This window comes from Microcebus murinus, chromosome 16 (genome assembly GCF_040939455.1).
Source record: "Microcebus murinus isolate Inina chromosome 16, M.murinus_Inina_mat1.0, whole genome shotgun sequence".
Taxonomy (NCBI): Eukaryota; Metazoa; Chordata; class Mammalia; order Primates; family Cheirogaleidae; genus Microcebus; species Microcebus murinus.
This window is the reverse complement of record NC_134119.1, coordinates 18584233-18610386: the sequence shown is the minus strand read 5'-3', so window position 1 is coordinate 18610386 and position 26154 is coordinate 18584233. Positions and strand designations below refer to the sequence as shown.

Here is a 26154-nt window from a genome sequence, read left to right as displayed (position 1 = left end):
CTTTGGGTTGTTTTTAAACACGTAAACAATTTGTTGTAAATGGGGTCCTCTTAAATGAGGTTCCACCAAGTGCATTAAGGCATCACATCCATAATGCGTGCATTTATGTAGGTGTCTTCTAAAATGCCAAACCAAGGCTTCGGGTAGGAGAATGCATCTATGAGAATTTTGTCTCCACTTACTTGTGTCATCCCAAATGTCAGAGCCCGAATCTTTAGCTTTAAAAGGTTTATTTTGATCTAAATCTAGCTGGGGTATCAAGGCCCTGAGGAACAGATCACCTTTAGCAGCCTCTTTGGTAGCTCTGCCAGTGGCCTGACTTCTTTGTGTAACATAAATGTCTCTCTTTTTGGCAACAGGACTGTGTATGATGGCCACCCACTAGGGCTTAGTCACGGTCTTTATTAGACCCATGATTTTAGTGGCATACTTAATATTCTTATTTGTTTTGTCACCGGGAGTCTCTTTTTCTTCCAAATGGCACTATGAGTATGTACAATTATAAAAGCATGTTTAGAGTCTGTATAAACATTTACCTTGTTTTCCTGTGGATAACTAAGGAGATCTAGTTAAAGCAATCGGTTCAGCTTTCTAGGTTGAAGTCCCAGGTGGCAGTGTCATTGTTTTCAGTACTCGTCATTCTGTGACCACCGCATATCCAGTCCTTTGTTTTCCATTGTCTATAAAGCTGCTTCCATTGGTGAAAAGATCCCAATTTGGCTCTGGCATAGGTTGATCTGACAGATTCATCCTGCTAGAATAGAAAGCTTCCAGAATCTCTAACCGGTCATGCTGTAAAAAGCTCATTCTCTTTAGCTGGTAACAGGGTGGCAGGATTGAGAGTAGGCATAGTCTTTAATAACAAGTCACAAGTAGTTGCTGCTGCCCGGAGGTAAGGAGGCCATGCTTTCACAGAATTGTCCTGGTGCTTTGACAAGTATGTCACTGGCTGGGGACTGTCTTCCAGCATCTGTACTAAGATACATTCCATCTAAGGTACAATCCTTGTTTTTCATGAACATATAATTTAATTTTTTCTTTGCAAGTCAGGCAACCTCAAAGTGGGGGCAGTCATCAGACTCTGTTTTAGTTTTTCAAAGGCATTTTCACAGTCCATGGTCCAGATCAGGGGCTCCACATCTGTCTCTTTAAGGGCCTCATACAAGGACTTTGCTATTTGCCCATAGTTTGGGATCCAGATGTGACAGAACCCTGTCATTCCTAGGAACCCACACTGTTGTCTTATTTTTGGGAAAAGAATCCCCTGGTCCCAGTGAAGATTTCACAAGGCCCTTGCTAAGCTCTCAGTAAACAGGGTAGGATAACTTTTAAATCCTTGAGGCAACATAGTCCAGTAATGTTGTTGGTCATCCTCATCTCAGGATTCTATCATTCAAATGTGACATTCATACTCACTTGTACAATATCGTTAATGGCATGTATATCCCACACCAATCTATACTCACTGGTACAGGGAATTTAAATTCTTTTTGCAAGTCCAGGGATCCTGTCAGCCCAAACAGCCTTACTCACTTTTTGGTAGCTTCTTCTTGCAAATGCTGCAATGGTGTGTAAGTCTTTTGAGGCCCAAACTTCAAAATAAACTGCTCCACAGTGGCAGCCTCCTGTATGCTTTACCAAGCCCTGGTATCCAAAGGTGTCCAGCAGGAGCTTGGTGGCACCCTTGGAGGTGAGCTTCTGCCATTTCTGGAAAAGCTCCCGGTGCTCCTGCTGCACGCCCAGGTCCAATGTGGCCACCAAGAATGCCCAAGTTGGTGGGGGCAGAGGCAGCAGCAGAGGCCATGGCGGGCACAGTGCTAGCCCTGGCACTGGCTCCCTGGGATCCGTGTCCTGAGCCCACAGCAACAAGCATGGCTGCCTCACTGCTGCCTGGTCCCCTCCCAGCTCTGCCATTTGCTGGTTGGACATATTGGACAGGTAACTTCCTGTCTTCAATTCATTGCAAGGCTGTGGTAAAGATTAAATGAGACTGCATACAGTAGGTACTCAGTAAATGATTATTATCTGTCGAAGTTCACCTGCACTCATCTGTTTCTCCTCTACTGCTATTAGAAGATTTATCAGTACAATGCTTGGTACATAACAGAGGCTCAGTAAATGATAGTCAGAAACCCTTGAATTCCATCATCAAGTGATAACTTCTTAACACTCATTTTACTTGGCCTGTCAGCAGCATTAAAGCCCTTTCTTTTCTTGGCTTCCCAGATATGATGCTCCATTTTCCTCCTTTGTCACTAGCTGTTCCTTTGTGGGTTCTATTCCTGGCTCCTCCTCCTCTCATTGACCTTTAAACATCGGAGTGACCCAAGGCTCAGGCTATGCACATCTCACCAATTTAATGGTGAGCATACGTGGTGTTTGTTTCTCCATTCTTGTGATACTTCACTTAGAAGAATGGGCTCCAGCTCCATCCAGGATAATACAAGAGGTGCCAGTTCACCATTAATTTTGTATGCCTAGTTCTTTAAAAGACTAAACAAGTCCTGCTTATATGATCCACAGACTTCTTTGTAAACTTCCAAGTACATACCTCTTAATAATTAATGTATAAGTTTCCCACCTCTTCATAATTAATGTATAAGTTTCCCAACATTTGTTGGGGAACATGGCTACTATTCTCTACCATCTTTTAAAAAATTACTAAATCACTAGATTATTTTATGTGAGCAAGTAGCTACGTGCTTCTATATTGATATTCAGATATTACATATAATATACTCTAAGCTTGAAGGCAGGAAGCACACTTTAAGCAAGTGGAACTTTTTGAATAAAATGAACTTAGAAATTAAATATTGTTCATTCATTCAGATGATTCCTGCTGTTTCTTATCAGGAGATGAAATATGCCCAGATTAGAGGGAAAATGTCTAATCCATTGGGGTTTACAGGCCTGTCATCAGCTACTAATAAAACTCCTCATTCTCAGATTTGAATGTCTAAGAAAAGTCAGTATGATTTGTTTTCCCACCAACAACCCTACATATGAGATGACTTTTTAAAATTTTATTTAACACTTTTACATTGTACTACATGCTAAGAACTTTACACATACTAACTCAGTTCATCCTCAGAACAACCACATGTGGTTGATACTGTTACTATCCCCATTTTTTAGATGAATAAATTCAGTTATACAGAAGTTAAGTAGACTTACATAAGACCAAACATCGAATTAGCAATGTAGGCAGGTCCCAGGACTTACATTTTTATCAATAGTCAAAGTGCCTTTACCTCCAACAGTTTATTATGAATATTTGCAAACTTAACAGAAAAATTTAAACAATTCTACAGTAAATACTCACATACCTGCCACCTAGATTCTACAAACAACATTTTTGCTATATATTTATCACATGTCTACCTATCCTTCCGGGGAAGTTGCATTTTTTTGAAACCTCAATCTGCTAAAGAAAAGAAACAGAGACTAAAATAGTTTGAGGATCCTTAAAGTGATGTCTGCTATTACAAATTTCTTTGGTCTCCATTTCAAAATTAATATTGTGAAATTATATATGTCTCATGTCAGAAGTAAAAGCACTCCTTTCCTACTATTTGTTTACCCTTTTTGAAACATTGTCAATCATTATAATAGGTTTTCAGATTTCGTATATAAGGAACGAAGGTTTGAAGAGATCAGATAATCACCCATACAGCTGGCAATTAGTGGAACCAGGATCTTCCGACTCCTGCTATTATGTAACCCATGGTTTTATTCCACAACCCTGTCACCCTACTAACCTGGAAACAACATAGAGGTTGTGAGCAGGGCTTCGCCTTCACACTTCCTGGACTTGGATCCCAGGTTCACACTGATAGCTCTGTGACCATGGGCAAGCAGCTTAACGTCTCTGTGCCTCAGTTTTCTCATCTGGAGAATGAGAATAATAGTAGTACCTACCCCATAGGGGTTTTGCGAGCAGTAAATAAAGTAATGCATGCAAAGCCTTAGAATGGTGCCAGGCACCAGAGGAAATCCTCCAGAAAGGTGCACTATTATTAATATTTATGTTGGCCCTTGCAGGAATCTGCCTTATTTCTCTCCCTACCCTTTCTTTGATGAAATAGTGCCAGAAAATGACAGGAGGGTTGGCCTTCAGAGGCCTTTAACACATTTTGACAGAAATATATGTGAATGAAACAATAGCAAGTCTTCAAATGAAAACAAATTAAATATTAGAGCATAATAATGCAAAGAGATAAATGTTAGGTATAAAGAATATGTAATGATAAAATTAAGATAAGATCTTGTTGGTGCCATGTCCACTTCTGCTCTTGGCTTTTTAACAATTTCCAAGTGCATGGCCTCATTTCCAAAGAGCTCCATGCCCTTTGTCTGAGGACTTTCTCTGGCTTCCTAGGCCTGTTCTACCCTGTGGGCAGTAGGCCAGAAGCTCTGTAAAATCAACAACCCCCCAACTCAAGGAGTGGCCTTCAACCATTGACTGATGGGATCTGGAAGGCTACCTTGCCCTCAGGAAAGGTCACTCTTAGGTGTGTTCTACACTGTCTTTTGCAGTCCCCAGTAGAAGTGAGCTCCAGCTGTCCACACTGGTAACTTCCTTAAGATCACACCATTCACTGCTTTCCTTTCCTTCCCTGCCTCATTCTCCCCACCCCTACTAGTGCTTCCTGGGATCACCTTCCAAATAAATCATTTGTATTTAAATCCTTTACACAGGGTCTGCTTCTAGGGGATTCAAAATGAAGACAATGATTTTTTTTTAAACATAAGCAGTTTTTAACCCCAAAGCCACATGGATGATGGGGACAGATAATAATCCCAGACATGCTGACTTTGTTCAGGAATGTCTCAAAGGACTGGCTGCAGGAGGCATTTATCAAGTCCTTATTCAGTGCATGCAACTCCATCAACTGCTCCTTATAAGAACAGGCAGGAATGAAAAATCAGAGCCTCTGTCCTTCCGTAGTTTAATTCAGTGTGCACACATGTACACACACACACACGCACACAATGTCACTTTTGTTATTATACTTGCTCAAAGACCAGCTTTGGGAGTCAGTCTTAATAAATTTTTTTAAAAAATCCATGTGATTCTAAAAGCCTTTGAAAAATAATGTGAATTTCTACCTTAGATTTCCATAGTTAGGCAGCAAAGTGATTTCGCATGGCACATCAGATGGCAAAACTTCCTACAAATCTCCTTTAAAAATCATTTACCTTTGCCTTCGCATCTTTATATTATACAGGATATATATTCCTTAGAATTACCTGCCTCCTAGTCTATCACCAGCCTCAACTCCATTTTCCAAAACCTGGCATAATGAATGCTTGCATCTAGATCCAGCAAGGTTCGTTTGCTAAGCTTGCTCAAGGCAATGACATTGATGACATGGTTGGAACTTATGGGTTCTTGCAACATGACATGTTTTTCAGCCACCTACTTTGATAATTAGTCCTAAAGAAACTTGGCTCCAGATCTCTTCAAACATTAGAATAACAATGGCTGAACGGATCTCAGATCTCAGAGAACTATATTACCTGATTTTTTTAAGGTATTAGCAATGTATTTCTCAATAGGACCAGAAGTTTCTGTTCACAAAGTGTGAAAGCTCAGAGAGCTAATGCCTGGTGATTCAGCTCAGTGGAATCTCAACTAAGATTTCATAGATAGAAAAAAAAAAAAAAAAGTAAATCCTACTTTCTTATTCTGCCATGATTCAAAACATCATAATAACCCCTTATCTAATATCACCATCATCCATAAATTCGCCCCAAAACATAATGAGGACATAATGTCTGATTAAGGGACAGTTCTTAAGAAAGATGTCTATCTATGTGTATATATGTATATGTATATCTGTGTGTATATACACATACATATATATCATTTTTAAATGTTACTATAAATCAGTGAAAATTCTAGCAAATGTTTCATAGAGCTATAGACCAGCATCTGGGAATGGTTAGGTTAACCAATAAATGGATTCAAAGAAAAAAATGGACTGGTTTTGCATTTTGTCAAAATCAAAATCAAAGTCTTCAACAGTTTCTGGCTCCTACTTCCTTTAAAACTAAATCCTTTATGCTTTGTTTTCTCACTGAAGTCAGAAATTTAGACCTGGGACACAGCTTTGGGACATTCATATTCTTTTACTGCCAATGAGGTAGGTATTATTTTTAAAAGTGATGCAACTGAGACTCAAACAGGTGCAGTCAATTGCCCAAGATCTCAGTGTGGCCAACCCAGGGCAAGACATGTCTCCGCCCATTGCCAGTTTCTAGCACCTCTACACAATACGCCCTTTCACGTCACAGAACCAAAAACAAACTTCAGAGGAGCCCTGGGCATGAACGCTTTTTGCCAACCCATGCAAATGATTTGGGGCACCTAGGGAAATCCCACAGTTGAGGTACAACAGGAATTTGTTTGTTAGCTTATGACAGGAGGGGCTGGCCTTTCCTCTAAGGGCTGTGCTTCCCATGGGTTCATTCTTGGCAAGACAACAAAATCAGGCACCTGCAGACCAAAGACAGTACTCAGAATTAAAAGCACTCTGCATGGTGGCCTGAGAAAATGATTCAATGGCTGAAATAAATAAATCATGAACATCAGATTTTTTTTTGTTAAGTGCAATATCAATCTTTAAATCCCAGTCAGATGACCCATGCCTTGCACCCATCCATGTCTTTGGACTCAGAACCTATGATGGCTGAAAAAAATGCCTGGTTCTACTAAGCTGGTTGATTTAGGAGTACAGGTAAAAATGAGTTAGGATTAGTCTTGCTCTGGAAGAGGTTATTTTTTCCCTACATTACATGTACATGATAAAACAACTAATCAGCTAATTATAGCTATAACCATGGATATTATCTGATTCTTTTGGAGGCACAGAAATAAATTGCTGTGGAGTCATATTCTCAGTGAATTAGTTGTTTGGAGATAATATATTTATTTTTCACAGGGGCAAAAGGTTTTCGTGGAAAACCTAAAATAACATGTGCTAACTTCAGTGCATACAAAAGATTTCTGCCAGGGAGTCTGTGTACATTCAACAATGCATTATCTTGGTGAGGACACATTCTATCTTCAAAGGCAAGCACAAGATGAACCAGGTTATATGGGGTGACAGGCAGAGAAGCAAGGGAAATAGGTATGTGCAAACCACAAGCCAATTCCTAATAAACACACAGAGAAGGGAACAGCAACTGAATCCTTGGCCTGTTTCTCTCTTTCTGGGTTGGAAAGCTTTCTGCTTCTGCATGTGGCTGAATAGCAGGCCCTGTCTGGTCTAGCGTCAGGGGACAGGAAGTTTTGGGTGGGACAGTAGCTCAGTAGCTCAGCAACATCAAGGTGCGAGAAGAAATTGGTTCATCTGGGGTCAAAGAGAAAAATCATAGTTTGTAATCTAAACTCAGTACCCTGAGCTCAGCCAAATGACTCCCAGAACCACATTGCACTTGACCCCAGGAGCCCCACCCTCACAATAACTCATCTGTAAGTCACTGGCTGCCAGCACCATGAAGAAATGCCACAGTGCACACCACACCGTGAAGTCAGAACACGCCTCTGTGTTGGTTTATTCCTGTGAAGTTCAGGAGACTTTTAAATTAGAGGCAGAGGGCCAAAATGCTGGAATCAACTGAGCTAGTTGGCTTCCTTAAATTTTCTTCCACGATGGATATAGAAGAGATTTTAAAATGATCAACCACAAATTTCTGTGCATCACTGAATGTGGGGACCCCCTGAAGATCCATTCTCCACACCGCCTTCCACGGACACTGGTGAAACCCATATCTGATGAGGCTACCATTTGTTTTACACTCATCGGTGGCTTCCCTTGCACCCCTAAAGATTGCAAGGGTGTAATCTTTAACCCGATTTACCAGCCCTGCACAACCTCCCAGCCTATTCATTCATAGACTTGTTCATTCATTCATCAAAATTTATTGGACACCTGCTCCATGTCAGATGTTATTCTAGGCTTTGGGCTGCTACCAGCAATGGACAAAGTCGGTGGAGCTCCTCCTCCAGGAACTGACATTCAGCCTTGCCTGTCCCTCACCCTCTGTGCCAGCTACTTCCACTCCCACTGCTTCTCACAGTTCCTCAGAACAGGAAGAAGGCTCTTCCTTCTGCTGGAAATACTTTTTGTTTCTGGTAAACTGCTGGTGATTCTTCGGATCTCGTTTTAAACACCATCTTCTTTGGGAAGAGCTTTCCCTTTCCCTGACCTATGTCGGATCCACATCCTTTCCAGTCCACGGGACACTTAATTTCTCATCACTTCCCTTTTTGTAAGTATTGTTCTGCATCTGCATTTCCATCTAGCTCAGGGGTGGGCAACCTTTTCCTGTAAAGGACCAGAGAGTATTTTCAGCCACATCATATTTCAGCATTCAGTCTCTGCCTCAACTACTCAGTTCTGCCATTGCAGCACAAATGCAGCCATAGGCAATACATGAATAAATGGATGTAGCTATGTTCTGATAAAACGTATTTAAAAAAATCAGGCAATGGGCCAAATCTGGCTTATGGGCCACAACTGGCCAACCCCTGAACAACAAAACATCCTATGATGATGGAAACATTCTGTATATGTCCTGTCCAATAAGGTAGCCACCAACCACAAGTGGTTATTAAGCACTTAAAATGTGACTAGTACAATCAAGGATGTACATCTCTAAATTGATTTCATTTTAACTATTTTAGTTTCAATGTGACTAGCCCCATGTGGCTAGTGACAAGTGTATTGGACAGCACAGGTCTAGACCATGAGATCAGGGGCTGAATCCCTCTTGCTCACACAGTGTCACCTGGACGCAGGATAGCAGCTGTCACAGAGTAGGTGCTCAACACATATTTTTGAATGAATGAATGAATAACAGGTATATAAATATGAATTAATTATCAAACCTCTTATTTCTTTTTCACCACTACTATGGCCCTTGATTAGATGTTGTCACTGGCTACTTCTTGCTGTCCTAACCTTGAAGTGTTATATTTTTGTGTGCACATTTTATCTTCTCACTCACCCATGAGTTCCATGAGGGTGCAAGCTACAAGGGAGACTGCATGAGTGATCTTTTCTATGCCCAACGTAGGCACATGTACATGGCAGTCAGCCTCCCTACAGAGTCTTTGTAGCTACTAGTATCCATCTAGAAATGAACAAGACTCGGTGCTATGGCTACTTATTTCTGAAATACATTCTAATCTGTCATGTCTCAAAGGTCTACCTTTATGCTTCTTTCTGGTTTCAACCCTGGTGTTATGGAGTTGAGAGATGCCTGCCTTTTCCTGCTTTATAATCTTGGCCAGGTTGCTTAATACCCTTGTGTCTCTCTTATTCAGTGAAGATAATTCTAATTCTATTACAGCTATCCACCATCTATCTCTTAGGAGGATCATGTAAATAAATGAGATCACATCCATACAATCTTTTGAGCACGTTGGTGATAAGCATTGTTCCCACATGGCATATTATAATTATAATTAAACATGGTGGTAGTTATTCTCAGATATATTAAACCACTGGTTTTATTGTTTTCTCTGGTTTATCAAGATAACTTAATAGAAGTTCTGTGTTCCTCAAGTGAGCCAGCTGGTTGTAAACAAGATCAAAAGACTGTGACCATTGTAGGGAGGTAAAGGACAGCTACTTAGATGCAAAGCTGAATTATGTCCAATTGACTGACAGCCTCCACCCTAGCTGCCATCCCAGGTAGGGTCCAGTTTACAAATCTTTCTGCCCTGCATTTCTTCTGCAGTTCTCATAAGGGGGCATCCCAGTGAAAGCACACCTTTCTTTCACCACTACCTGAAAAAGAAAGTCTGGCTTCGGCCTCCATAGAAAGCTTTCCATCACTCAATTCCAGTGGGCTCTATACATCTCATCACCAAGTATGTACCATGCAAGGTCCAGCCAGAGATCTACTCTAGGCCCTGTTACTTTAATCCTCCTATCCTGGAAGGTCCTCACCTCTTCTCCCAACTCCCTCAGCCATTCATTCCTTCAGCAGATGTGCACTGGACACTCTGCTAGAAACTCTGCTTATAGCCCATCCTGCAATCACGTCTTCTCTGTGAATCCCTCACCCACCACTCCAGCTGTACTCAGGTGAAGCCTGTGGCTGTCCTCATGGGCTGCCCTGGCTTGTGGGCTAACTTCCCAGGTGGGGGAGGGGAAGCCAAATGATGGGAAATCAATGTAACCTCTCAAGTACTGAACTGGTTCACCAATAGAAAGAAAGAGTTGGAGCAACTGATACAGAAAGAACTTGACCTCTCAAAAGTTCCATGTTTGTAACTTCTCTCTCTCTCTCCGACTCTGACACTTGCAGTATACTATTTTTCCATCAGGTACCACCTAACACAAAGACACGCTAGATAAATCAAGAATTAAGAATTAAATCTTTGACAGAGTTAATTTTCTGGCTTAAACTTTCCCATATTTAATTTGAATTTTGGCCAGTCTGGGTGGGTTCTGATACAGATGTTTCCTTGAGGAAGTAACTCAGTTCTCAGATTTCTTCCAAACCCTTTTAAGCAAGGGTTAGAAATGAAAGAATTTTTATAATATTCTTCTAGTATATATTAAGGTAACACTAAGTGTCATAATACAGAAGCCACCAAATCTCAATGGCATAATCCAATAGAAATTTATTTCTAACTCATATCAAGTATAATTAGCAATGATAAAAAGTTGAAGGGTTAGGGGTGATAAGAACTGTCCAACACAGTTGTTCAGAGAACCAGGCTTGCAGAGCCCCTAGAACCTTTAATACGTGGCTTCCAAGGTGACTTTGGCCATCAACATTCGGTTGACAGCAGGGACAAGAGGCTTTCTGAGCCAGGCGTGGACGTGAGACACTTCACTTCTACCCACTTCACACTGGTCAGAACCCTGTCACATGGCCACATCTGTCTGCAAGGGGCCTGCAAAATGGAACCTAGCTGTGAGGAAGAAGAAAGGGAAATGGGTTTGGTAAAAAGCAAGTTTTTGTCACACTGGACAATGGTGTTAAAATATTTTAAAAGATAATAAGAAATAATGAAAGCTATTATTTTTGCAAGTGATCTTTTATTTTCTGTTCTTTCACTAACGAGCAGAAAATATTGTCACTTTCACTTTTAAATGTTTAAAAAATATTATTGTAATATAATATGGTGAGTGTAACGATGGTGTCATGCAGTGAGGACGTCTAGCCTGGATCATTTGAGGAAGTGAAGCCAGAACTGGGTTTTAAGGCACACAAAGGGTATCTGTATGTGGCAGGGGGGAGTTGGAAGGAGAGGACAGTTAGGAAAAAGAGTAGAAAGTGAAGAAATTAATGAAAGGTGACAGCATGGGAAAAGGTTAGGAAGGAATAAAAAGTGGGGTGTGAAGTGAATGTAGTTTGATGTTCCATGAGCAACAAATGGAAGGTAGGAAATCAGAGATCAGACAGGTCATTCATTGTCCTCTATGCTAAGCTGCTTAGGTTTATGCTGAAAACTAACACTTCCCAAAGAGGGTTTTTGTTATGACATAGGTAGATTTATAGGAAAGGTGAAAAATATATTTGATATATGTGCTAGGTTTCCCAAAGTCGAATGGGTTTTTCACTTTAGTATTGTTTATAACCCTTAATAAATCGATTCAATCAGCAAATAATGTATGAGGCCATGTGTAGACACTGGGGATACAGCAATGAACAAGAAGGATGTCTCCCCTGGCTCTTATAACCTAGCTTTTGGGCACTGAAAATCCACCAGAGAGGGCAGAGGTACATAGTTTTTCCAAAACCCTTCTTGTTGCCGGCCATCTCGAGGGAGCTCTTTGAAAATGCTGTTATAAACGATGATTGCAAGTGTGAATTATGCTGCTACAAACATTGAGTGCAGGTATCTTTTTTATAGAATGTCTTTATTTTCATTTGGGTAAATACCCAGTAGTGGGATTTTTGGATCAAATGGTAGTTCTACTTGTAGTTCTTTGAGATATCTCCATTCTAATTTCCATAGCGGTTGTACTAGTTTGCAGTCCCACCAGCAGTATATAAGTGTTCCTGTCTCTCCACATCCATGCCAACATTTGTTGTTTTGGGACTTTGTAATATAAGCCATTCTCATTGTCATTAAGTGATATCTCATTGTAGTTTTGATTTGCAATTCCCTGATGATTAGAGACGTTGACCATTTTTGCAAAGATGTGGAAACAACTCAAGTGCCCATCAATACACAGTGGATTAATAAAATATATAAGTATACCATGGAGTTATACTCAGCCATAAAAAAATGGTGAACTAATACCTCTTATATTAACCTGAATGGAGCTGGAGACCATTCTTCAAAGTGAATTATCACAAAAATAGAAAAACAAACACCATGTGTACTCACTATTACACTGGAAAGAATCAGAGAACACCTATGTGCATATATGGAAATAACATTCATCGGAAATCAAGCAGGTGGGAGAGGGGAGGAGGGGGATGGATGAAATCACACCTAATGGGTACAGTGTACACTATCTGGGGGATAGGTACAATACAAAAGCAATTTATGTTACCAAATCATTTGTACACCCATAATATTCTGAAATAAATTTTTAAAAATGATGATCATTGTTTAAAAAAATGATTAGAGCTAGATAGAGTTGTCTAGAAACCACAGAGTTGAGAAGTCAGGATGGTGTAAAGAGACCACCCAGGAGTGATTGCAGTGGTCCAGGAGAAAGGTGACAAATATTTCCCCTCATGCTCTCCAGCCTGTCTTATGTTGGGGATCTTTCTCTCTGTCCATCGCTACTGCCCTTATCCTTCTCTCTCATCCTTCAGGCCTTTGGTCAGTTGTCACCTTGTTCATGAAATTTCCCCTGCCTCTTTCAGCCAGTGTTAGATTCATCTTCCTCCCACTTCCTGCAGTACCCTGAACATCTCTCTACAATACCATTTATCAACTTGTCGTCTGTCTGTGGGCTCGTCCTGTCTCCTACCAGAGCAATTGGTAACACACACACTCAGTGAAGGTTGGTTTAGTGTCAACGTCAGAAGAAAACAACAATAATAACAAAACCTTCCAGATAGAGTTTATGCTGGAGTTTTGATGCTGTATAAAAAGTAAATTTTAGTCTAAGTTATCTTACATATTAGTGTATGTCAGTGGTTTAAACAACTTAAGTTGACCGAGCAACTCAATTTCTTCTACTCCAACTATCCTACAGGGGCCCACTAAATAGAAGCTTTCCACTTGGCTTTTATCATGCAGAACACATCCTTACTCCAGAGTCTGCCAGTAAACTGCCAACAAGTTAGTGATTAATTGTATCAGGTGTCTTAAAATTAAGAAATAAAATTGTCAGGAATGTGCCACGTCCAAATAGATTTATCAAATATGACTGTACACACTTAGAATCAGATGACACACTCTAAGCAGAAACAACTGTCCTGTTTGTGAAGAAATTATCTAGGATAAAACATGAGTTTTATAAAGCGTTTCTAAACACATCTGTAAAATACATGGCACAAGGCTGTTGTAAAAAATATTCATTTCTTAAGATCTCCAGACACCTTAGGGGAATTAAGTTGTCCTAATTAAGCAATGTATATAATTTAAGTTGCATTATATGCCCTTCCAAGTAAGGCAGAGCTGTGTACTCTCAACATTTTGTATCATTCCACCATTAGGATCTTTTGTGCTGCATCACTTATATAACATCAGCCATATCTAATTGACATTGCAAAGTATTTTAGAAGAGACATAAATGGCAGCTTTAGAATCAATCAGACATTTAAATGTTTTAGACTAAAAGTGGAGTTTCCTACTGTAGAAAGAACTACTTTGAGTTTTACCTACCATTAGGGATGATAATAAAAAAATACACTGGCAGCGGGTGACTTATACAGTTGATCTTTGAACAACACAGGTTTGAACTGTGCAGGTTTACTTACATGCTGATTTTTTTCAACAAAAGTTACACCCAGTAGGCCGGGCGCTGTGGCTCATGCCTGTAATCCTAGCTCTTGGGAGGCCGAGGCGGGCGGATTGCTCAAGGTCAGGAGTTCAAAACCAGCCTGAGCAAGAGCGAGACCCCGTCTCTAACTATAAATAGAAAGAAATTAATTGGCCAACTGATATATATATAAAAAATTAGCCGGGCATGGTGGCGCATGCCTGTAGTCCCAGCTACCTGGGAGGCTGAGGCAGAAGGATCACTTGAGCCCAGGAGTTTGAGGTTGCTGTGAGCTAGGCTGATGCCACGGCACTCACTCTAGCCTGGACAACAAAGCGAGACTCTGTCTCAAAAAAAAAAAAAAAAAAAAAAAAGTTACACCCAGTGTGCCTGCCTCTCCAGCCTCCCCTTCCTCCTCCTCTGCCTCCTCTGCCTCTGCCACCCGTGAGTCAGCAAGACAAACCCCTTTTCTTCCCCCTCCTCTTCAGCCTACTTAGTGTGAAGACAACAAGGAGGAAGACCTTTATCATAATTCACTTCCACTTAATGAATAGTAAATATGTTTTATTTTCTTATGATTTTCTTAATAACATTTTCTTTTCTCTAGCTTACTTCATTGTAAAAATACCGTATATAATACATATGCCATACAACACGTGTGGCAATTAAGTGTTAATGTTATCGGTAAAGCTTCCAGTCACAATAGGATATTAGTAGTTAAGTTTTAGAGGAGTCAAGAGTTATACATGTATTTTTGACTGCACAGGGGGTCAGCACCCCTAACATCCATGTTTTGCTTTTCTTTTTTTTAATGTAGAATTTTTTTAGTATTAAATTGAATTGCCATGCCTCTTCTAAATAGAAGAGATTTGTTTTCTCCCATGGCTTTGTACTAATTTGATTCCATAAAGGGTACTTTCCTACTAGCATGCAAATGTAACTTGAGCTAATATTAATGGAAGTTATCTACACACCCCAGCTGTGCAAAAGACCAAAGTTGAAATTATTGGTAATATTTAATGTGTAAGTTATTTTTTTATTTCAGAATGTTACCGGGGTACAAACATTTTGGTTACATAAATTGCTTTTGTAACTGTTTGAGTCAAAGTATGCCCATCCCCCAGATAGTGCACATTGTACCCATTAGGTGTGAATTTACCTGTCTCCTCCTCTCCCCTCCCATCTGCTTAATTTCCAATGAATGTTATTTCCATATGTGCACATAAGTGTTGATCGATTCATTCCAATTTAATGGTGAGTACATATGGTGTTTTTCCATTCTTGTGAGGGTCACCTGTACTTACCAATCAGGACAGGGAACTCATTAACCAATCAGAATGGATTTGGGGCACAAGCAACTGGGATGAGTATATACCTGTGTAGTAGGCCATCAGTCCTGCCCTCTCCACTGAGGTCCATGAGTCAGTCTCATATTTACTCTATAATTTTTGTCACTCCCTAGACTAGGGATGGAAACCGATTAATGAGATCCTTTCAGCTGTAAGTAATGGATGACTCAAATATTGGTAGATTAAAAATGAGGTTTTTGTTATTCTCACATAATAAGAAGTCTAGCGTTGGGTGGTCCCTGGCTTTGTTGATTCAGTGACTCAACAATGTAGTCAAGAACCTTCTCTTCATTCTATCATCTTTTGTGTATAACCAAATGTCTTCCCCTTATGGCCACAAGATGGTTGACACTATTCCAGAAATTCCAAGCATACACAACAATGTCTGGAAAAAGAAAGAGATTTATTTGTTCTTCACCTATTTTTCTCAGAAGCCACTCAGTGGACTTTTACTCAGTTCCCATTGGCCAGGACTGGTCCTCATACTCATGTGTAAACCAGTCACTGGCAAGACTACTATGGCCATCTTGCACTAATCATTCTTTAACCCCTGAGGCTAGGGAAAGGTCACCTTCAACTGAACACCAAGGTTCTTCTTACAATACACAGCATAGGGTATGGCCACAAAGTAGGCAACCAACGGTGTCTTTATCACATAACAAACCCCACCAGATGATCTATTTGAAAGAAGAATTTGTGGTCCTATACAGAGACACTTGCACTCATATCTCAGTGTTTAAATTCATGAAACCCAAAATTACACCCCACTCCTATGTTTTATTTCTTCTGCAGTAATGGCAACTGGACCACAGGGCTTGTTCAGGTTTCTGAGGGAAGTGCTTCTACATGACCATGAATGAAGTATGAATCTCTTACTATCTCTTAAAGCCTATCCCCTACAACAGAACACTCACTTTAGGTTATCAAGGATAAAATGAGTCTTAGAGATGTGGAAGGTCTTTATCCTTGAAAGCATCTTTATATTTTACCTATATAGATGGATGAATTAACCAGGGTAAATCATGATAACTGCTACAACAGAAAAGACTTACATCTCACTTGCTCAAGACATTGAAGATCAGGCACCACTTCTCAACCTGGTAGCTTTACCATCTAGATCTAGTGGCCTGCAAGATTCCATGGGAGTGGAAGAAAGAGATGGATGAGGCACACCAGCTCTTGACTGCCTCAGCCCAGAAGCGAGACGTGCCATTTCCACCCACAGCCCACTAGCCAGAATGAGTCACATGGCCCACCATAATTGCAAGGAAGGCTGGAAAAGGGAGAGAATATAATGAGTATATGTTGATTACTAACTGTATTCTGCCACATGGTGTTTAAAAATCATTTTCACCAACATATTTAAGATACCAGTCTATAGTTTTCTCTTCCTGTGATGTGTTTATATAATTTGGTACCCTCATATAATGAATTTAGAAATGTTTCCTCCTCTTTAACATTTTAGAAGAATTTGTGAAGAATTGGAATTAATGCTTCTTTAAATGTTTGGTAGAATTCGCCAGTGAAGACATCTGGTCTTAGGCTTTCTCTGTGGGAAGTTTTAAATCAATAATTCAATATCTTTATTTGTTATGGGCCTATTCAAATTTTCCACTTCTTATTGAATCAGTTTTTGTATTTCATGTCTTTCTTAGAATGTCTCATTTCTAATATGTTGACATATAGTTATTCATATATTACGTTATAATTAATATTGTTTCTGTAAGGTCAGTAGTAATGTCCCTCTTTCATTTCTGATTTTAGTATTATAATTTGAGTCTTCTCTCTTTTTGCTTGGTACACCCAGGTAAAAATTTGTCAATTTTATTGATTTGCTTGAAGAGCCAACTTTTTTCTATTATCCAGTTCATTAGTGTCCACTTTAATTTTTATTATTTCCTTTTATCTGCTTGCTTAACTTTATTCTTCTCTTCCAATGTCTTAAGGTAAAGTGGCAGGTTATTGATTTAGATCTTTCTTCAGTAATACAGGCATTAGAGCCTTCAGTTTCCCATTAAGCACTGCTGTAGCTATGTCCAATAAGTCTGGGGATATGTGTTTTCTTTTTTATGTATCTCAATGTGTTTTCTAATTTCCATTGATTTCTTCCTTGACTCAATTAATATTTAGGAGTATGTTATTTAATTTCAACATATTTGTAAATTTTCTAATTTTTTTCTGTTATTGATATCTAATTTCATTGTGGTTGGACAGAACTGTTCACTTTGTATAATTCCAAGCCTTTTAAATTTATTAAGGCTTGTTATGTGACTAGCTGTTCCATGTGTACTTTAGAAAAATGTATGTTTTGCTGTTTTGGGAGCTGCGTTGTATACATGTCTGTTAAGTCTAGTTGGTTTACAATACTGTTCAAGTCCTTTGTTCCCTTGTTGCTCTTCTGCCTCATTGTTTTATTCATTATTAGAGGTAGAATATTGGTCTATAGCCATACTACATGAACATGCCCAATCTTATCTCAAAGTAGGATATTGAAATCTCTAATATTGTGCAATTGTCTACCTCTCTCTTCATTTCTATTAGTTTTTGCTTCATACATTTTGGGATTTTGATGGTAGGTGCATATATGTTTATTATTGTTGCATCTTCCTAGTGGATTGACCACTTTATTATTACAAAATGTTCATCTTTATCTTTAGTAAAATTTTGTTTTAAAGTCTATTTTGTCTTATACTAATATAGCCATTCTAGCTTTCTTATGGTTACTATTTTCATGATAGCTCTTTTTCTATTCTTTTAACTTATTTGAATTTCTGAATCTAAATTGTGATACCAACTATGTATATGTGTGTATGTATACATATTAAGAGAGTTTGTTATATCAGTTTTCTTATTTACCTTACTATTTACCATTTCTGATTTTTTATTAGTTCCTATAGATTCTCATTACCATCTTGTATCATTTCCTTAATCCAATATAGCTTTGCTTACATCCATTTCCTTTGTGTTATTATTATCTAATATATTATATGTCTGTATATAGGCTCAACAATGAAATTATACATATTGCTTTATACAATTTCTTTTTAAAGTATTTAATAGAAGAAAAGAGAAGATATATGTATTTATATTTTTATAATTTCACAATTACCTTTGCCTATGCTCTGGGTTTGGGGGACTTTTTTTTTTTTTTTTTTGGTGGATTTGAATTACTGTCTGAGGTCACTTGCTTTTAGCCTAAAGAACTTCCTTTAGTGTTTCTTGTACGGTGGATCTGCTATTAACAAATTCTCTCAATTTTTGTTTATCTTCAAATGTTTTTATTTTGACTTCATTTTTGAAGGATAGTTTTGCCAATATAAGATTGTTGGTTGACTTATTTTTCTAATCCTTCCACAATTTGAACATGTACTCCCACTGCCTTTTGGCCTCCATTGTTTCTGTTCAAGAGAAAGCTGTTAATGTTACTGGGGTTCATTTGTATGTGGTGGATTGTTTTTCTCTTGCTGCTTTTAAGATTTTCTGTTTATCATTGCCTCTCAACATTTTTACTATAATATGCCTAGTAGTAGATCTGTTTACCTTTATCTTAATTGGATATCATTAAGCTTCCAGAAATATGATTTATGTTTTCTTTTATCAAATTTGGGGAATAGTTAGCCAATATTTCTTGAAATATTCTTTCTGTTCCTTTTTCTCTAACATCTCCTTCTAGAACTCCTATTATGTGTAAGTTGTTATACTTGACGGTGTCCCACATTTCTCAGAGGCCTTGTTCATTTTTCTTTTTATTTCTCTCCCCCTGGATTCTTTGTTTTTTGGATTTTATAAACTCCATTTATTTATCTGTGCTAAAGTTTTCTGATATTTTTTTCTTCTAGCTTAAATCTACTGTGGAGCTCTTCTAGATTTTTGTTTCTGTTATTATACTTTTCAATTCCAGAATTTTCATTTAGTTCTTTTTAATAATTCCTATCTTTTCATTAATATTTTCTATGTGATGAGACATTGTCATCATGCCTTCTTTTACTTCTTTCAACATAGTTTTCTTTAGTTGTTTAAACACATTCATAATGGCTGCCTTGATGTCTTTACTAAGTGCATGATCCAGGTCCCTCTCACAGGCAGTCTCTATTGCCTGCTTTATTCTCCATTTGTAGAAGACACATTTTCCTGTTTCTTTGTTTGTCTCATATTTTTTATTTAAAACTAAACATTTTAAATAATATTGTAGCAACTCCGGTTACTAATCACCCTCCCCAGAGGATTATTGTCATTGTATTTGCTTATTTTTTAGTGATTTGGATGAGCTATTTTCATTTTCATTTACCTCACAATGTGAAACTTGCAATGTTGCTCATTAGAGGGTGTATCCTTCAGCATGTGCTTTGAAATGACTGGTTTTAGAGAGGCTCTCCATTAATGTCTCTTTTCCTAATCTCTCTGTAAAGCTGTCTGCCTTGATTTGGTATCATTCCCAATTGTTAAGTCTTCACTCCATTGTTCTATTGGTTTTGACAATGCCTGGGGCATAAATTGCTTCACAATCTGATCCAATTAAACTAATGGTCCTTGGCATGGATAGTTTTTGAGGCCAGTCTTTGAGGTTTGTTCTGACCCCAGGATGACTCTTTTCAGCTATTTCCCTGGTTCACTCTGCCTAACTGTCTACAGTTTCGCTTGTTGTTTTTGTGGAGCTGCTAGTCTCCTCTAAATTGTTTGCCACCAAAATCTCCATTATTTTCAAGAGTACCATCTAGCCTTGAACTTCCATGCCCTCTGTCCCAAATAAAATCAATTCTCTTAGGGAATGCCTTGGAACTCTCTGTTCTTACTGTCTACCTCTTCCCCTAGGCAAAGCCATTGAGCCACTGCTGCGTAGTTGGCAACAGGACAGTGGCCTGACTCTCTAGATGTGACATTTTTACTTTATGATCAGGGCTCTGGGTGGGGCAGTAGACTCTGGTCTTCCTGGCTTTCCTCTCCCACCATGGAACCTCTATCCTGCTAGTGAGCTGGGGTAGGGATAATTGGGTCCTCACTATTTCCAGAATGCCACGCCTACTATAGTCTTCACCCTAAGAGTGGGTGTTCATTGGAGGAAGTGCATCCCCAACCTCTTAGCCACACTTGCATGGAATTTAGCCTCCTGCAAAAAAAGAGCTGGGGGGCAATGAGAAATTCTGGCAGCTTGCCCTCCCAAAGAAAATATTATATCCCCGGCCCGGAGCAGGGGAGAGGGAGCCCCATCTTCTTGGCCATATCTGATCAGAGTAGAACTTTGTACATGCTGAGCTAGCGGGTAGAGGGGTGCCAAAGGAAAGAGTAGGTTATGGCTCAATGCGACAGACTCTCACTGTTCTTTTTTGATAGTCAGTAGATTTGCTTGAATAAATGTTTCTTCATGTGCTATATGCCCTTAAGGCAATATCCAAATACTTTAAAAAGTTATATTTTTATAATTTTCCCCAGTTATGATTTTTTTTTACTATAGAGAGGGCTTATGGAGCTCCTCATGTCACCATTAGGAAAAGGATCTCCCCTTCCATAGGTTTTTAACCAGCTCTCATATTTGGATACAGTATAATATTTACAATAAGTCTCTTATTCCATATCTTTCACAGTGGTTCTGTTTCCCTGCTCAAAACCTAACTGCTACAATGCAGGAAGAGACTCATTCCCAAAATGCCAGTATCCTTGGAGGTTTGTGTTTTCTCTCACAGGAGAATCTCTGAGCAGGGTATCTCAGAGGAGCATCTATGCCAATTCATGATTACAATGTGGAAAACTTTGCATACGTTCCACTTCCAAATGGAAAACGACTCTTGCTTTAGCTCCATTGCTTTAGGTTTCCTTTGGCATTTCATCATCCCAGATCCAATGTTAACTCTCAGCTTCCTGCCCTTGTAGAGGACCCAAAGCCCGAAAGCCTCCTCTTCCCACTCATTCTCATCTTGACTTTTCAATCCAAGGACTGACCCAGCAGCGTAATGAAATGTTCCATGTTACATGAGCCACCTCCATCTGAAAACAAAAGTGTGCTTGTGAATGGGCGATGAATCTGCAGCATTAACTTGGTTTTAAATGTGCTCATCCATTTTTATCATATCTCAAGGAACTAGAGCAGAAAACTTGCAGCACAAGTTTTTCAAAGTGCTACTGAGTTAGTCTGTGTCCTTATGGTTAGGATAGTCACAGGTGCTCTTCATCTCATCTTTCTCAAGGGGCTTTGCTCCAGGAATTATATCTCTTACCTTTCTCTACAATTATCCTTAATCTATTGGATATTTTTCTCAGCTCCTATATACACTCAATATTATTTTTATTGCAAAATAAGTCTCTCCTCTCACTATTAGTAACCAAAGCTGCCACCTTCCCTGTCCCTTTCTCTACCACAATTCTCTAATAAGAAGTCACAGATCCCTGCCCCATAGCCTCCACTGTCTCTCTCCCCTTAAATCCCTGCAGTCTGATAAAACTGCAGGGACAACAGGCTGATAAAAATCACTTGCTCAAGTTTTCTTATGAGAGTCCCCATATACAATAGTTTTGTTGAACTTCAGTATCTCAATCTCCCACCACTCTTCCCCCTTGAGCCACCCACCTCTTCCTCCCCTGTCCCACTTGCTTTCGCCCCGTGCATAGGTATTGACCAAGGCTACCTGTCTATCTATGTCCCCCCCCATATATATGTTCTTTCTCTTCTTTCTCAAATAGTCTTCTAAAAGCAGCAGCATCCACTATAACAGTTTTGTCTATCTTTCTATTCAGAAGATTTAATTAAAATCCTAACATTTAATGAGGTTCTGTGTTGTGGCAGGTACTTTGCATATGGTATCTCATTTAATTTTCAAAACAGACTTGCTAGCCCTATTGTATATTGGAGACATTTGAGGCCCAGAGAAGTTAAGTGACTTGTACAAGGTCACACAGTCAGCAAAGGAAAGTGCCTGGATTTGAACCGAGGCAGTCTGACTCCTAAGCAAGTCCTCTCCACTGTTACACTCTACTTCTCATCAAGGCCAAGTCCAACTGAACCTCCTTCAGGAAGCTACTCCTGATCACTTAATGTGATCTGGTTCCTCCATCTGTGGCATCCTCTGACCTTCACATTTTGCTCTATGTTGTGGTCATTTGTGCCCCCCAACACACACACATACACACACACAGACACACACACAACCTTATTGCACTATCCATTCTGGGAGAAAGAGACTGTATTTATTGATTTCACATAGCCCAGGACATTGCAAAGCAGGCAGATAGTAAAAGAACTGCCAAATTCAACATGAGAGTGATGGATGATCTGGAAAAGTGGGTCCTCCCAGCATGATCCAGCACCCTGTTTATTTCCAGATATGACAAGAGTACTGGAAGTGAAGTAAACAAAGCCCAGAGTGTCACAGTGTACCAAGTCACTAGGCACACTGGACAAGGTGGCTCAGGGGCTATTTATTTTCAAGGCTGTGAAAGAAAAGGCAGAACAAGCCAAAGGACATTACAGACCACAATGCCGGGTCTGCAGCAATAAGAAATGCTTAACACATGCAAAGTTATTAAGCAAGATTCTATGCTTCATTTACTTTGATATGACAAAACCTCATATTTCAAAATAACTATCTAACACCAGATTCAGAAATCCTCCCTGACAGGTGCAACTGACTTCAATTTTAAGTAAAGGAATATAGTAAGTGAGTTACTATCCATCTGTTAAGGAAGACCTGTGCATTTCCAGATGATTTTTTTCTCCATGGAGATATCTCATTTTCCCTCTGCCAAATAAATTTAATTAAATGAAATCATATTAAATTAAAAATTTATCAATTTATATGAAAGAGAGGAAAGTAGACATTGGTTTGAGCTGATGGACATTGCTGAAAATTTCTCCTTTGTGTTATAACTTTCTTCCAGAACAACTCACAGGGGCAAATAAATAGTTGCATAGGCCCAGCCTGTGCAACCAACTGAGGATTTTGTTTGTATCTAGGTAGACCACCTGCTGTGTCCACCCAGGCTTGCCTCAGAGCCAATTCAAGCACAAACTGCCCATGGATTTTAAGAGAAACGCTCTCTTGATTTGGCCACATGTGGGGCTCAGAAATGGATATGGGACCAGGAGAGGAGAACAGGAAAACCTGCTGATTATTATGGGTGGGACATGAATGTCCTTGAAGTTTCACCCTTTACCTACACCCATACAACTTAGCCATCCTCTAAGTAAGCAAAGGGGTTTTTCTGTGAGCAGGCTAAATCAAAGTTCTGTGGTCACCCACACTGGATTCCTTTTACTCACTTCTTCTTCCACAATACCAAAAAAGCACTGTGTCCCAAAATTCTGTCCCAAGTCTACTGTTCTTCCCTCTTTATGATTTGTCCTTCATCATGTTCACCTTCAGCCACAACTTAAGCAATGGTTCATGGTAGTTGGCTCCCGGATTCTCTACTCTACTCAGTATCTTCCTCTGTTCCTGCATTCTTAACTGTTGGGAACAATCCCATTTCTGCTGGCAATCACCACTCCAATGTGGCATATCCCCTACAGACTTGCTGCCCTCCCTCCAATAAGCAGCCCTCCTTCTACTTCCCTCTTTCTTCTTATCAACAATGACACACAGCTCCTTGCAGATACTTTTCATTTTCCTCTTCCTTGGTCTCATATCTAAACAGTCATAAAGTTTCATCATGTCCTTTTTCATGAGGATGTCAGTCCCTTTTGCTAGAGTCTGGACAAATTCAGCAAGGAAGCCAATGTCATGTCCCTGGGATGTGGAAGGATGCAGGAGGTAGATCTTAACTGGGTCAGGAGGTCACCTGGAATGCTGGAGACCAATGTAGTCCAAAGGTCAAGTTCAGAGTGGAGCAGAGCAGAGAAGGGGAGCCAAAGCTTGGCACTAGAGTAGGAAGATCAGGCATCTGTCAGACCTACATGACTGGCGTAAGGACATAGTCAGAGGGAGGAGCAGGAGCAGGGTCTGTCTTGTTCATCTTTGAATTCCCAGAGCCTAGCGCATTGTGTGCTCATGGTATGCAGCCAATAAGTGCCCTATGTACAAGGCAAAATTATAACTTCTCATTTACCCTTTACCTCGTATGCAGCAATGCTCTCTCATTTTCGTTATTTAGCTATCAGATGGTGTTTGGGAAAGACACATTAGATAGGAACAACATCCCTTAATGTTACTTTTGGGTTATTTCTCCATTGTATCAGGTTAGTTAGAGGTAACCTGACACAATGGATAAATACAGAGGGCAGGAATTTAAATATTTAATAATATTTTGTGTTGTTCTGTTTAAGAATTCAAATGTTAGATGTCATTATAAGAAGGCCTTTCAAAATTGCTTGAAAAACAAATAATGTAGAGATCAAAAGTATCCATCTACCAGGCTGACTTTTCTTTCCCATCTATTTTGTGGGTTGGGATAAAATTTCCAGTGACTAAATCACTAAATCATTCTCAAACTGCTGTACCTCAACAATGTAGAGGAAATGACATACTCTGGAAAACTGTGCTGATTGAGGTGATGGAAAAGGATATGAGAATGGCAAAAATGGTATTTCTAATTAACATGATATAATATAATAAACCATTCTAAATATGTATAATAGGCTAAATTAATACGTTATGTATCAGCAGACATTTGACAATTTCTTGTAAATCACTGAAAGTTATATATTCCATGTGGTCAAAATGCTTTTTATGGGCCATCTCATTCAGAAATGGAGAATCTGCAAATTGACTTATATTTAATAAACAAAATAATGAATGAATGTATAAATATTTATTGAATGAACCTTAAATATTAGCATTAGAAATAATTTTATTTAGTAACCTATTGAGTAAATATTGATTGAGCTACTATGTGCATATCAATTAAACAGTAACCAAATGGTTTTGTGCTAAAAATCTACTTTCCACAGGAAAGTAAAAATTTTTAAACTTTTTAATGTAAAAAATTTCAAGCATACAGAAAAATAGAAAAAATAACATAATCAATATAATATCCATATAGCCTCTATCTAGATTCAACAGTTGTTAGCATTTTCCCAAAGTTGCTTTATATATGTGCAATTTTGACAACATCATACATATATGCAATTTGAAAGAATATATATATATATGCAATTTGAAAGAAAATGACAGCTGTCATGACACCTCACCCCTTAATACTTCAGCATCCATTAACGAAAATTGAAACATTCTCTTACATAACTATAATATTAGTATCATTCCTAACAAAAATAATTCCTTACTTAATAAGGTTATTTATAGTCTACACTTGGATTCCCACAGTTGTTCAAAATATTTCTTTCACCTTGTTTCTCTTAAGACCTCTCTACACCTTTTCTTTTATGAGAAATGGGACTTTTTGAAAAAGCCAAGCCAGTTATCATATAGAAAATCCTACATTCTGTATTATCTAGTTGTTTTCTCATAAATCTCTTACCATGTTCTTCTATCCCAATATTTTTTTGCAAAATGGAAGTTATATATAATAGCTTGACTAAGTTCAGGTTAAATGTTTCATTGGTGTTGCTGTGTATTGAAATTTCAGTAAGAGTGCAGAGTGGCTGGTTTTTCCAACATTGTTGATGTAATTTGATCACTTGGTTAGGGTAATGACCCCAAGTTTTTGATTAGGAAGTAAGCGACGAGGTCATACTTTAGCATCTTGCAAACACTCTATTCCTCATTAACTTTTCACCTAATGGTTTGAACATCTGTTGAAAATTTTTGCTTGAATCAATTATTTCATTACGGGCTGTAAAATAAAAATTTACATTTCTAATTACCCTCTCCAATGATCAATTTCCAGTTTTTTCCAAGCAACTTTTACAATCTTAAATATGTTCCTTAAGATTTCAAAGGCTGAAAACCCAAAACTTTAAGTATCATAGTATATTTGTAATGGGAGAGTGCTAACCTTGGATTTTC

General features: G+C 38.9%; 1 protein-coding gene across 1 annotated transcript in view; it reads left to right on the top strand.

Moving 5' to 3' along the window:
* The window catches only part of SPTLC3 (serine palmitoyltransferase long chain base subunit 3), a 152088-nt gene that overhangs the window by 14602 nt on the left and 111332 nt on the right, over nucleotides 1-26154 (top strand). The gene's annotated exons all lie outside the window — the stretch shown is intronic.